Below are 14,658 nucleotides of genomic sequence, written 5' to 3'. Positions count from 1 at the left end.
CATGTGTTGACATTTTGCCTTTTCGACCAATAGTGGTCAACCTTTTGACTGTCGCCCTAGACACTGTCGACAGTATGACCACATATCAGTTAATAATGGTCTGTCTAATTAACTAGATCAATATTTATGAGCCCAATCTAGAACATTAATTGAGCTGAGGAATTCAGCCAGGTTCCTGTGATGGTGTTCCCAGCGTGTACCGTCTCTTCAATAGATGACATGTATTATTTCCCTTATACTGGTTTCAGGTTTTTGCAATGTGAAACCAGCTTTATTGCATGTTGTAAACGGTATATTGCAGTTTCAATACCGTTTTTGTACCTTTCAGATTCAACCCGTTTCACCCATAGAAAGCCATACAATGTCATTTTAAATGTTTATTTCCTGCTTGTGGGCGGGGATCATGCAGGGAGATAACCTGTGTGGTTATCATTTGTAGCAAATACCGTTTCTGAGCTGTTCAGACTACAGGGAAAACAGCTTGGTACTTGTGTATTATAGCGGCGCCCCCGATTCCCATCGCGCAATGTTTTAATCGCGTTGCATCCCATGCCATGCACCCGATGGCATGCGATGCGACGCGATTTTTGGCCCCTATACGATGAAAGATTATATAAGCACCCTAAAGGGTGCTTTTAAGCACCCTAATGGGTGCTTACAATGTTAAATGCACCCCCACGCCACCCCCCCCCACTATGAACGTGAACCCGAAGCGTGGCGAGCGCAGCGGTACGCGTCCTCCGACCTTTTCATACCCCCACTATCCACGTCGGCGTGGAGTTGAGAATAGAAAGTGTGGCGAGCGCAGCAAGCCACCGAGCCCGAAGCGTAGCGAGCGCAGCGAGCCCCGCGAGGGGACGCGGATACCTTCACAGGTATCGGAGTCCCCTCACTGGCTTCACAGGTATCCGCATCTGCTCGCCACGCTTCGGGCTCGGTGGCTCGCTGCGCTCGCCACACTTTCTATTCTCAACTCCACGCCGACGTGGATAGTGGGGGTATGAAAAGGTCGGAGGACGCGTACCGCCGCCGCTCGCCACGCTTCAGGTTCACGTTAGTAGTGGGGGGGGGTGTCGTGGGGGTGCATTTAACATTGTAAGCACCCGTTAGGGTGCTTATACAATGTTTAATCGCATCGCATCGCATTGTATGCCATATACAATGTCATACAATTTTAAAATCGGGTGGCATTGTACAATATCGCGCGATATCGCGTCGCATCGCATACCATCGTATGCCTTATGGTATGCGATGCGATGGGCGCCGCCAAAATACACAAGTACCAACGGCTCAAAAACGTGTAGGATCCTGCTTTTAACACATTTCAAAGTACCGGTATTCTGTAACCGGTAAATTGACAATGGAGCTTTCACACTGCAGCTGTTCCCTTTTAAAACGGTATAAAAATGGCAATATGCCGTGTTAAAGCTGCAATGTGAAAGGGGTATTACTTTTGCCTAGCCACCACTCTGCCCACTAATTTCCTCCTGTTTTCCAACTCAATTATCGCCATTATACTTTTTCTCCTTTAAAAGATCATGAGTATGTTCATCTTGAAACCGACGATAACAAAAAATATTTATAAAACAATAACGGGGAAGATGCAAAGTTCAACTTCGACACTATGCACAGGGTATTTTACAGTACGCAATGTCGCACAGCGCATGCTCCAACTTGTGCAATTCTTGTTTCCAAAGGAACAAAAGTACATTGTGTCTCTTCTTATATAATATAATGCTTTAGTTATGCAAATAGAAAATCCTGTACGTCTCCAAAAACATTTGTTCAGGGTATACCATTTCACTCTCTCGGCAGTAGAAATATTTTCCAGGACCATGTATCATAATAACTGAATACAGATTCCATGTGTATATATATATATTCACAAAATTCTACAGATAAATATTAGGTACAGTATGAAAAAAACTTTCTATGCGCTGATGGAAGCAAGATACACTTTAATGAAACAAATCCCAATAGGTTGGAGAAGCCAGTCATTTTGTGAAATCTGGCACAAACCTGTGTCTCCGAGCCTCTAACAATGAGCCAAGGAAACAACAGCTTGAAAATATATCATTTTGGAAACACAATGTTTGATTTTTAAAACCTATATTAGCAGAAATAATTTATGAATCCGTGCTACAAAATATTTTTAATACTCTCAACAGTTTCCTTTATTTTAAATTAATTTAGGCCTTTAAAACACACACACACATACATACATACATACATACATACATACATATACTTGCCTACCCTCCAGGAAGCTGCAGGAGGCTCCTGATTTTTGTCCTTGTCTACACTATGGATCTTATTCTGGTCAGTTCGGTCGCCTGCGCGTTTGGACGGGGGAACCAATGTTTGGCATCTGCGCATGCCCATTTCTGTGATTCAAGGTGCGAACAGGCATGGCAAACTGCAAGTTCATCATCCCATTCGCATCCACCAGTGCAGGCAGAGGGCACAGGGCGGCGGCGGGTGGACACGCCCATGGGAACGGCCAACATTTTATGGGTGTTCCCATGAAAACGCTGGTCGTACCCATGGAAATGAGGCAGTGGCTGACATCACTGGATGTTAGCTGCCCGTCCTGTTCTTGTACAGGGACACGCAAAACTAAGGCAGTGACTATCGAATGATTTGGGCCAACCACACAAATCTGCAAACAAAACATCCATTTGCAGCCATGTGGGCGAATTTGGTGAGGGGGGCGGCTGTACGAGTGCCAGGTGATATTAAATCCAAACTTTGCAGCATTGCGTGTGGATCACAAGAAGGTCCTATGGGCCTAATTGAGGTTGGCTCGCTAAGCAGAAAGATGAGCTGCGGAACGAGTGCTGAAACGCTGCATTGCTGCAAACATCGTGCATCACATGTGTGCCGTGAGGACCGCTGAGATATCTCTGCTTAAGCGCCTCTCTAAGCACGGGGCTGCAGTCACCCCATGTGTATGGGGCTTAACTGTACTCCAAAGTGACAATATTTACAACTCATGTACTAATGCTTCCAGCAGCATTTATAAACAATGTAACAAGTGGGGTTGTTTCAAATACACAATCAGGAAAGAATGTCACATCCCAATATCTGTCTATGCTGGCTTCCCCTGCCAAGATGGAACAGGCTCTACATAGATTATATATAATGGTCGTTCACTTACTGAAAATTGACCAGAAATAAGAGCCACAAATTAACCCTATAAAACACTATTTAAGCAGCAAAGTAATAAAGTAAGGACATATAGTCAGTGGTCACATGTTTATAGACAACTAACAAAAAATACACCTTTAAGTTATCATTTTTGGACAAATCTTTAACATCACATTAAATAATTAAAGACCATCTGCAAAATACAAACTTCAGCACACGTTCCTATGTGAGAAACGCGTCGTGCTGCAAACTAAAATTGTGGCACTAGCATAATAAATTGCAATGGTGGTAATAGCACTGATATCACATCAGACTTAAACTTAAGGTATGCTAACTGCTTTAAAGCTCACCTGCCATCTAACTAATGGCTTTTAATGGTGAGACAGTCACCAAGCACAGATGCTGCAAAACTACTAGTAAAACAGCTGATACAGGACTTGCAGCAAAATTGTGTCCAGTGACTGCAATCTTAAATGCACTGATCAATTCATGAGCAGTTTATTATGGCGAGTGATGAGCTCTGATTTGTTATTGATACAGTATGGTCACCTAACACTGGCACCCCATACCTGGGAATGGCAGGCACAGTTTTGCCTGGGAACAACAAGTGAAGGAAGTTAGGAACAGTTGGCAACAATTACCTGAAAGCGAACAGAAAAAGGCCCATTAACTTTTCATTGCCATGGAAACAACACAGTTCTGTTTCAAACAGAAAAAAGAAATGACCTCTGGTTTCCTGCACTAAGACTACAAATAAAACAATTACAAATCAATGCATTATGTAGACAAATGAGAATAGTATGTTGGGTGGTGGCCACACAATCTTTGTGTGACTCATGGCAATGTGACACGAAAACATGAAAATTCTACACATAATAAATACATTGATACTTATTTGAGGTATTCTATAACAATGGAGAAATCTGAAATTGGTTTCAAAACTAAATCCCCATACACACTACACAATATTGTTCACAATATCGCTGAGAAAGGGCTTTCTGAGCGATATTGTGGACAATATTGCATGTCTGGATGAGGAAGGTCATTGTTAATGACAGCCATGCTGCAGCGGCAGCACGGCTGTTGCTCCCCCCACTGCCCTCCTGCCATCGCTCACTTGGGAGGGCCGGCATCAGCAAGTGTGTAAATGCTTGCCAATGCCTGACCTCCTGCCAGATCCCCGACTACAATATCTTCGGCTGGAGGCATCGGGAAGTTTGAAATGTGCTTAAAACTGTGTACACACTGAAAGATTTATCTGTCCAATCTATCTGGTGGGAGCAAAAACCTAGAAATCCATGAGAACAAGTGACCATAGAACATTTGCTCTCAAACATTGGAAAACAGACAATGGTCATTCAAACAATTGGTTTGCATTTAACAATTTTATCCAAACAATAATTTTTTTCAATTTTTAGCATATGGGAGCTAATAGTTCATTGTCATAGGCTCCGATACATTACCAGATTCATGTTCCTGCTAGACAGATTGGACAGATAAATCTTTATGAGCATACCCAACTTTAGGGTCGTATTAATTTAGCTAATTGTCAGTGGCCACGCGGAACCTGACAATTATGCTTTTAATGTACCTAGGCTGATGGAGCAATTCATCCCAAAAAAACAACAACTGTCCACACAAGTCAAAATGAAACTTAGCACTGCCGAGTCTGACCTCAGCAGTTCTATTGTGCATGTGTGAACTGTCCGGTTCAAGAAGCCCGGATGTAGCAGAAGAATCCAAGAAGCTCCCTTTTCTCCACCAGGTCTGGGAGCAATCGCCATCTGGAGATGACAAATGTTCTGCAGTCAAGCTCCAGAAATATTGTATATTCTGAGACTGATGTGTTTAGGTTCTCATACTAGTGTATGAGGACAATGGGATAAATGTAGAGTGACAGGTAAGCAGAAGAGATCCATGGAATTAATTTGCACCTGGTTTTATATAAATTTAGTGATGAACAGACCTGTACATTTGAAGTACTTCAGTATATTGCAGGGAAAAAAATCTACATTTTTGTTACATAAAAAAAACTTTAAAACACCCCCCAACTGTATTTTCCATAGAGTAGAAATGGATTCTTCCCAAAACATTACTTTGTTAGTGAGTCTCCCATGGGGCACGGTGACAATGTTATACAACATAAATAGGGTGATTCAATTTTTGTTCTTATGCAGTACTAATTAATGGGTGCAATTCTATTGCCATTAGAGCACCCAATTTGTTTTCTTCTACTTCTGCTTGCCACCTCAGGAGGCTGTGAGAAGAAATGTATACCTCTACAAGAAGTCCAAAAGGAGCCACACTGAATTGCTCTGTCAGGTGCATGCAAGTGGCAGCTGCCAGGAAAAGCAATTGAATTGCCCCCAAAAGAGAACTCTTTTGTGATAAATTTCAAAATCTAACTTTGAATGGAGTATTAGTTAAAAGTTTACAGTGTCCACATTCATACATTTGTTTAGGGTGTAAACAAATGAATATACAATTTTAATACTTAATGAGAATACTCAGTAGCAAATATTACAATCCATCAATGAGAAACCTTAAATAAATGATGAAATAGGTAAAAAAGTAAATGTGTCACCAAAATGTAACTTAGCATTTGGTGTCTGTACAGATTAAGTCTCCAATATCTAACAAATATCAGCACTACTGAGCTACAGATGGAGCACCTCTGAGATTCCCTTAGCTCAGTGGCAAACGCAGGATTTTCATAAGGGGGTTTCCAGAGGGGCGGAGAAAAGCACGGAGATGGACACTTAGGTGACCCAGTATATGCCGGGTCAGTTAAAGTATTATAGATAGACCAAATGTATATAAATAATAATAATAATAATAATAATAATAATAATAAAATATATACACACATATATATATATATATATATATATATATATATATATATATATACATACATAATATATATTGTATATACATACATACATACATACATACAGGGGCGTCAACAGCAGTGTAGACCCCTGGGCATAGCAATGTATTGGGGCACCTACCTATCCTCCAGTGGTAGGGGTGGGGGAAGCTTTGATGTCCCCTGGGTGGTAGGGGGTATTATATCAACCGCTCAGCATGTAGGGCCTGGATCAGTAATTTCCACTAATTACCCCTTTACTGCCCAGATGGTGGGAGATGGGGTGGGAGAAGGGGGCATTGGGCTGAGTGAAGGGGCCCTGATACATAACTTCCAGGGTGGTAGAGGATGTTTAATATGCAGAGGAGGGGTGTATAGTGGAGTGGGCTTATTATTCATAATTTTTTGGTGGGAGGACAGCTTGCTTGACTGCAGATATCTTCAGTTCACAGAAATAGATTTCTTAGATTTTAATGGAATTAAAAACTAGAGAATCCCACCTACTAAATGGTATTGGGGACTAGGGGATGAGAGTTCAGGAGGCAGAGCAATCTGCCAACGAGAATATAAAACTACATACCAGGTGTGTGGAGCTGGAGCAGTAACCAGCTGCTGGAAGGCTGATATCTCTGGTTCTGGGCACAGTAGAGACAAGCTACTAGTGTCCATCAAAAAGGGAGAGTCCCAGCTTTTGGAATATACCCTCAGAAAAACTCTTAGTCAGACAGAACCTGAAATATCTGACTGGGAAAACAATTAACAGGCTTGGATGGGGACCACTGGTTTGAAGTCAGATATCTCCGGTTCCCAAGGGCCGATTTTTAATATTCTTCTACCCATGGAAAGAGGGAACCCTCAGCTTTCAGCCTAGGGCCTTTAGACTCCTGGGGGGGTTTCTGGGTACTCAGAACCCCCCCCTGCGTGCGCTACTGTAGCTGGCGATCACTGGTGGAGAGGCGCTCAATGCGACGGGAACGCGCGAGCGTCTCTCACACACATGTGCGTCCCCGTCAACATGGCTGCGGAGAGCGCTCTCCCTGCCTGTCTCCGCTTCAGCTGGGGGGGCATCAGGGGAGCTGCAGAGGGCAGCAGAGGGCTCAGTCGAAACAGGCCACGATAGCATCTAATGCGCGCATGCCCCCTTTCGGCGGATGGCGATTCTATCATAAGAAACAGCTCCGATGGGAGCTGCTCCATCAGTAGCAAAATGTTTGATGTCTGAAGGTACAATGGGTCCGATTCAGACCTGACCAAACAGAGCGAATGTGCAGAGGAAATCGATGAAGTAGACACCACCTCGCTTTTCATCACACACTCTGGACCTTATTCTGGTCCATTCGCAGCCAGCATTCACACGGGGACCTATGTTTTGCGTATGCGCAGCCGCATTTCTGCGCATGTGCATACGCCAGGTGCGTGTGGCCACGCCTGACAGATCACTAGGCTGCAGCCGTGGGGCAGCCGTGGATTGTCACAAGCATGGGAACGCCCAGCGTTTCATGAGCGTTCTCACATAAACACTAGGCATTCCCATGGTAATCGGGCTGTGACGTCAGTGCTGGGCGACCATGGAATGATGTGGGTGTTCACCCACAGGCTGTGAATGGATGTTTATGCTAAACATCCATTTGCAAGCTGTGCGTGCAAACACACACTGCGAGGGGGGCAGGCGTACCACCATTCGCAGGGTGGGTTCTGGTTGACTCGCAAGGGTGCGAATTCGTATCCAAGAGAATCAACTAGAGTAACCTCCTCAGGGTAGCCAGAGAATTACTCGGCGGCTTCAATGAAATCAGCCTTGGCACTAGGGATTTCAATTAGATTTCAGGATTAGACTGCGCATAAGCAGTCTACTGCCAGACAGCGTCTGAGCACCCGCTCAGACGCTGCCCGGCTTCTCCCGGTACCCAGCAGAGCAGCACTGCACAGCGTGACCTCTCAGCGTGACGATATAGGAGGTCACGCTGTGCAGGCAGGCAGGCAGAGGTCACTCCCGGCAGTATGAAGCCGCCCGCCCGCCCAACTGCCCAGGGCGCCAGCCCACCCACCCAGCCAGCAGCATGAACCACCCATCCCCCCACCCAGCAACCCAGCTCCTGGCTCCCGGCAGTATGAAACTGACCGCCCACCTGGCAACCAACCCGGCAACCCACCCAGCAACCAACCCGGCAACCCAGCTGCACCTGAAAATGTAAATAAATGCGGGGCGGCCATGGCGTTTTTTTTATTAGGAAAGGCAATCCCGGGATCCTGGGAATTCCGGGATTGAGCATTTTTCAATCCCGAATCCCGGGATTGAAAAAATGCCCCGAAACTGGCATCCCTACTTGGCACGCCTGCATTTTCCCTGACACCCTCCGCATTTTTTTCTGTCATGGCTAGCATTTTCCTTCACTCCCACTAAACTGCTGGTCATCACACGCATTGCTGTCTATATGTATGCACAGTGTATCGATAATCATCCGCTGTGTGAATTTGCAGTCATGCAATCAGGTCTGAAATACCCCCAATGTACACAAACTTTTTTTAAAGCACCAAGTTATTACAAGTATTGTATAAAATGACCCTCAGACTTAGGGCCTGATGCTGGTTCACTCACAAAAGCAAATTCTCTCTCTAATGGACAAAACCATGTGCACTGCTGGTGGGGCAGATGTAACATGTGCAGAGAGAGTTAATAATGGTAATGGTATGTGCTTCATACTGATGTCTACATTCCGGTGTAAAAATAAAGCAGCCAGTATTTACTATGCACAGAAACAAAATAACATCCAAATCTAACTTTATGCACGCTACAACTGCAGTGGAATCCTTTTGTCATTTGTTCTATTTCTATGTTTCTCATTCACCATAAATCCAACATTTATCAGGAAATGAACATCATTTATCTGATTTATAAGTAGGAAGAAAATAGTTGGCGGAGGAGGCAGCAGCTTGAGCTGACACTGTCTCCAAGCACTGCCTCCTCCATAGTGTGAACGGGACCCAGGTCGCTCAACCCGGATTATCCGTTCACACTGCACAGCAACCCGGGTCACAGCTGTGTTCAACCCTGGTTGTGACCAGGGTTGAAATGCCAGGTTCCTTGACCTGGGGAAATGTGTATGTGGCACTTTCACTCTGCAGATCAACCCTGGTTAACACGACAATAACCTGGGTTGATTTGGCGGTCTGAAAGGGGGATACAAATTTTCACTGAAATTTAGTATATATACATATGCGCATATGTAATGAGCGGCTCATTTATATGCACGGCGCTCAATACACATGCGCATAGTGGGAACTACTAGTTACCATCAGCCCCAGGGACTGCCCGGATGGACCCCACCCCGCTACCCTGCATCCATCACCAGCCACAGGGAGGGACCTGAAGTGCTGTGCCCATGCCATGATGCCGGACCCCGCTGCCCAGATCCCCCACGCAGTGCCAGGGGAGGGGGTGGGTGCGGTGCAGGTACCCTTCCAGGAAAGGTACCAGGGGAGGGGGAATTAGTGTGGGATTTTTAAATACCGTTTAAGAGGCATTCCCACTGCCTTAAAAACGGTATTTAAACGTGTAGAACTCTGCTTTTAAAACGGGTTGAAATACCGGTTAACTTTAACCGGTATTTCAACTCTGGCGCTTTCCCACTGCAGCCTTAAACGGTAAATTGTGGGGAAAAAATGGCAATATACCGTTTAAGAGCTGCAGTGGGAAAGGGGCATCACTGGTTCCCAATGCCAGGCACCTTTATTTTGCTTTTTTGTTAGTTACTTATAATTACATTTTGCTTTCTCTACTGCGATGCAAATAAATACCATCAGCCAATGTTGTGCAGGTTCACACTGAGTTGTTTAGGTTCCCTCGGAGATAGTCAACTCCACTGTTCACCTTGGAAACAACTATATCCAAAATTATATTACTGCTCAAAAAAAAAAGACTGCACATATCGGGTCCTATTTCTAATGCCCCACGTTTGCCCCAATAACTAACATTTCCCTGATTTATGGGACAGTTCATTATGGGTCTCTTGATAGTAAAGGCTCCGATAAGAGTCCTGCCAGAGAGTATAATGCGGGTTATTCTAGTTCACTCGCAAAGGCCCAATCACTCTCTAATGGACAAAACCATATGCACTGCAGGTGGGGCTGATACTGGGGTTTATACTTCAAACTGATATCTATATTGCACTGTAAAAATAAAGCAGCCAGTATTTACCCTGCTCAGAAACATAAAAACTCACCCAAATCTAACTCTCTGTGCCTTTGTAAGTGAACTAGAATAACCCCCAATGTATGTAATTACTTTCCTTCTAGGATCGTACCCGACTTGCTTATGGCACGTACAGGACTTTGGATCCATCTACTTTAAGTAATAATGTAGGCTTGAGGCTATAATGGCTAATGCTATGTAGATGACTATAGAGCTCAAGATCTGAAAAGAGAAGCCTTTTAACAGCTTGATTAATTTGGATTTGTAAAATGTTTACTATATAAGTCTATAATGTTACAGCTGAAAAGCACCGAGGGATGATAGAAATATAAAGCTATATATTTAATAAAGGCTGCAGAAGGCAATGTCACATGCTGGCACATTCAGGTTGAAAGATCAACATAACACTGTTGTTATCAGCTATTATATAAGCTCAATGTACAAAGGAAACTTTAAGTCGTCAAATTACTTTTAGGAGGGAATTTGCCAAAACTTTAAGAAAGATAAAATTGTGAGAGATAAAGTACTAGCCAATCAGTTTCCCTCTTACATTCCTTTTACAGACTGTGTTTGGGGAAATAACAAGAATGGATTGGCTGAAATGTATCTTTATCCAAGCTTTGATAAATACCCAAGTTATCAATACACCATGGGCTGTTGCAGTTTATAATAACCACACTTTTATTCTAATTATATACAATCCCAAAATGTTACAACTGTAAACTCTATTTACAGAAAATCAAATTAAAAAAATCTAATTTTTACAGTAAAATGTAAATAGCTGTGTGTTCCATAAACCTGTCTGAATACTGGCATCCAATAACAAAGTTCGGTACTTGTTTCCTATCTGGGCGCCCAGGTTTTCTACGTACGGCACCGTAATGAAATCGGATCGCATCGCATCGTACACATACACGATATTGAACGATGCGATGCGATGCGATCCGATTCGATTTCCCATAGGAAACAATGTTAAATGGCTCAATTTAGCCAAATTATCATAGGAACAATAGTAAATGGGCCAAAAACACCCCTGAACATTGAAATGTCCCCCCAAAAGTAGTTGACGCCACCCCGCCATCAACGTGAACCCGAAGCGTGGCGAGCGCAGCGAGCCCGCGAGGGGCGGCGGTACGCGTCCTCCGACCTTTTCATGCCCTACTATCCACTAGGGCGTGGAGTGAGAATAGAATAGTGTGGCGAGCGCAGCGAGCCACCGAGCCCGAAGCGTGGCGAGCGCAGCGTGCCCCGCGAGGGGACGCGGATACCTTCACAGTTATACGCGTCCCCTCGCGGGCTTCCCAGGTGTCCATGGCGACGCGGACACCTGGGAAGCCCGCAAAGGGACACGTTTACCTGTGAAGGTATCCGCTGCGCTCGCCACGCTTCGGGCTCGGTGGCTCGCTGCGCTCGCCACACTATTCTATTCTCACTCCACGCCCTAGTGGATAGTAGGGCATGAAAAGGTCGGAGGACGCGTACCGCCGCCCCTCGCGGGCTCGCTGCGCTCGCCACGCTTCGGGTTCACGTTGATGGCGGGGTGGCGTCAACTACTTTTGGGGGGACATTTCAATGTTCAGGGGTGTTTTTGGCCCATTTACTATTGTTCCTATGATAATTTGGCTAAATTGAGCCATTTAACATTGTTTCCTATGGGAAATCGCATCGCATCGCATCGCATCGTTCAATATCGTGTATGTGTACGATGCGATGCGATCCGATTTCTCTACGGAGAATAGCATGGTGCGCAATTAACTTAGTGGGCGCCCAGATAGGAAACAAGTACCCAAAGTTCATCTAATTTTGGACAATAGTGATGTCAATGGCAGGGTGCTGCTGGGGTCTTCATTATGCCAACCTGGCACACTGCTTGTCCAAATGCTAGTTGTGGATTAGCTCACAGGCAATGTATAGGTAGACAGCCAATAGAGAGTAGCATGCACTACTAAGTCGACACAAGGGTCGACACAAGCAAAATGTCGACTTGAGAAAGGTTAACATGATTTTTTCAGGTTTTTGTTGTTAATGTGGACCCCCAATTAGTGTAGCAAGTACCCTTGCATGGATTTTGCCAGGTGCCTACTGCTGTGCTCTGCACACTTTATCTTTTCCAGTTAGAGTACATGTGGATGGTAAAGTAGGAAAAAGTAAAAAAAAAAAGCATGTCGACCTTTTCCATTTCAACCTTGTCATTGTTGATGCCGATCTTTGCAGATCTTTTTTACTCTCTACCTAGACATTGTTTGTGAGCCATCCGGATACCCCAAATGCCCATGACAGATGCTATAATGATGCTGTAATAGTTAATTAGGAGACCACTTCACCAGCTACCAGTTCAGCCTGGATGCGACAACATGGCAAAATCATACTCAGTCACATCTCCATTGAAAAGTATGTGGAGTAGGGTGAAAACAGAAATAATGACTCACACCAATTACACCTTACACAGAGCAATGTTATTACATCCACATGTTAGAACGATTAGTAATAGCAGTTCGGAGTGAAATGATGTATCTAACATGGAGCAATAAAATAAAACCATGTAATAACAAATAAGAACCTGCCATGGTAATAGATTTATACTAGGATTTAAATGAAAGTAAAGCTAGTAGATTACAATCTACTGGTTTTAAACACAGGGGAACCTAGATACAGACTCCAGTCATTCTATGAAAAGTGCCACAAATAAGTAGTTTCCTTCAAGTAAAAAGTATCATTGAACTAACCTGGATGTATTGAGGTCCCTGTAGCTGGAGGTCACACCATGCCTCTGCCCGGTCTATAGCTGCTGTACTGTACAGAATGGATGCAGTCAGTGTGAGTGTATGTAATTGTGTTACTAGCGTGCTGCTGTGTATGTGTGTATCAGTGTTGGAGCTGGTGTGAAGTCTGCATTGCTATGGGATCATGTATATGGTCCTGTGTTATATAAGAAGCAATGTGTGTGAGTGTGGAGCTGGGCTTGTCCCTGTGTGACTGCAGCTGCCTGTGTGTGCTGGTGTGTCTCTCCCCAGGTTACATGCCTGCACACAGTCCCGGCGTCTGAGGAAAGTCCTCACTACCTCCAACAGCTGGAGCAGCAGCAGCGAGACTCCTCTTAGTATAGGGTGTGTCTATATTACCACAGCTTCACACTCCAGTCACTACACTACAGTACACGGCCAGGGAAGCAGGGGGCGCCCCCACTCCCCACAGTCACCTGTGCAATGTGCAGCCCCGAATGCTGAAACCTCCGAGTCACTGTGGTCTGACTGCAACTGTAAGAGATTATTCATGATATACAGTAGTATAACACTAATATAATAGGGTGCTGCATAGTGAATAGGGTGATGCATTAACTCTAATAGTAATAGCATGCATATTCTGTATTCATAGCGTCTGACTGGGAACAGCAGTGATAAAGTCACAGGAGCAGTATGCAATTGCATTCATAATGCTCCCTCTCCGGGACTGTGTAAAAAGCGGACCTGGACAAGACCGGGCATTCTGCATTCTGGAGCTTGTAGTGTGCCTGTGAGTGCTTTCACCTGGAACATGGGGAAGGGGAGATTACAGGCTCCCCGTGTGGTCCGGACCGTTCCGGTTTATGCTACATACCGGACCATACAGGGAGACACCCCCTGAATGGGACCCCCCTCCCCCCCACCCGGGCCAAAAGCCGTGCCGCACACAGTAGTAAATAATGGACACAATTGTGTCCATTCACACGGGATGGCCACGGCCCGGTTGGTTGCAGCCTGATGTCACCACTGAAAGGCCGGTTTCACACACTCCGGCTCCTGCCGGACGGTGAAATCCCGCACGGCCGTGGAGCCGTGCCGCACACAGTAGATTATCATGGAGGGGATGGCCACAGCCCGGCAGCCATCCCTTCCAATGGAAGGATCCGGCTGCAACCGTGCGGCCGGACCGTGGCCGTCCCGTGTGAATGGACACAATAGTGTCCATTCACAACTACTGTGTGCGGCAGGAGCCGGAGTGTGTGAAACCGGCCGCAGGGACGGCTGCCGGGCTGTGGCCATCCCCACCATTGTAAACTTCTGAGTGCAGCACGGCTTCTTGGCCATGTGGGGTTTCGCTGCCCGCAGGGCCGGTGCTAGGGTGTCCGGCGCCCTCCTGCAAACCATAAATTTTGCGCCTTTTCGCAGTGCCCTTGCAACAAGCTGCAGCCCAATTGTGGGAGCGTATACAACATGCAATCCTATGGAGGATCTCGGGTGCATGTACATGTAGGCATACACCATCTCAGTGCTGTGTCCGCAAAATGTTGCAGGCACTAAAGGTGCCCATACACGCTGCGAGAATCGCATACGTTATGGGCTAGATCGCATCGCACGGCATGCATGCAATGTGTGTTCAATGCGATCCGAAAGCAGTACAAAAAGTATGTGCAGCACATACTTTTTGTACTGTGTGATGCCCGCAGGAGTGCACATAGCATCACACGCTG

The 14,658-nt window shown here is 45.4% G+C and overlaps 1 protein-coding gene across 2 annotated transcripts in view; it reads right to left on the bottom strand.

The window, feature by feature from the left end:
* The window catches only part of ADGRG2 (adhesion G protein-coupled receptor G2), a 145,021-nt gene extending 131,650 nt beyond the window's left edge, over positions 1-13,371 (bottom strand). For both annotated transcript variants that reach the window (XM_083172497.1, XM_083172498.1), the window contains exon 1: positions 12,935-13,371. The gene's annotated coding sequence lies outside the window, so the exon portion shown is untranslated. The remainder of the gene's footprint in view (positions 1-12,934) is intronic.
* Between the last annotated feature and the right edge of the window lie 1,287 nt (positions 13,372-14,658).

This window comes from Crinia signifera, chromosome 2 (genome assembly GCF_055691185.1).
Source record: "Crinia signifera chromosome 2, ASM5569118v1, whole genome shotgun sequence".
NCBI classification, from domain to species: Eukaryota; Metazoa; Chordata; class Amphibia; order Anura; family Myobatrachidae; genus Crinia; species Crinia signifera.
This window is presented reverse-complemented; position numbering and strand designations above follow the sequence as displayed.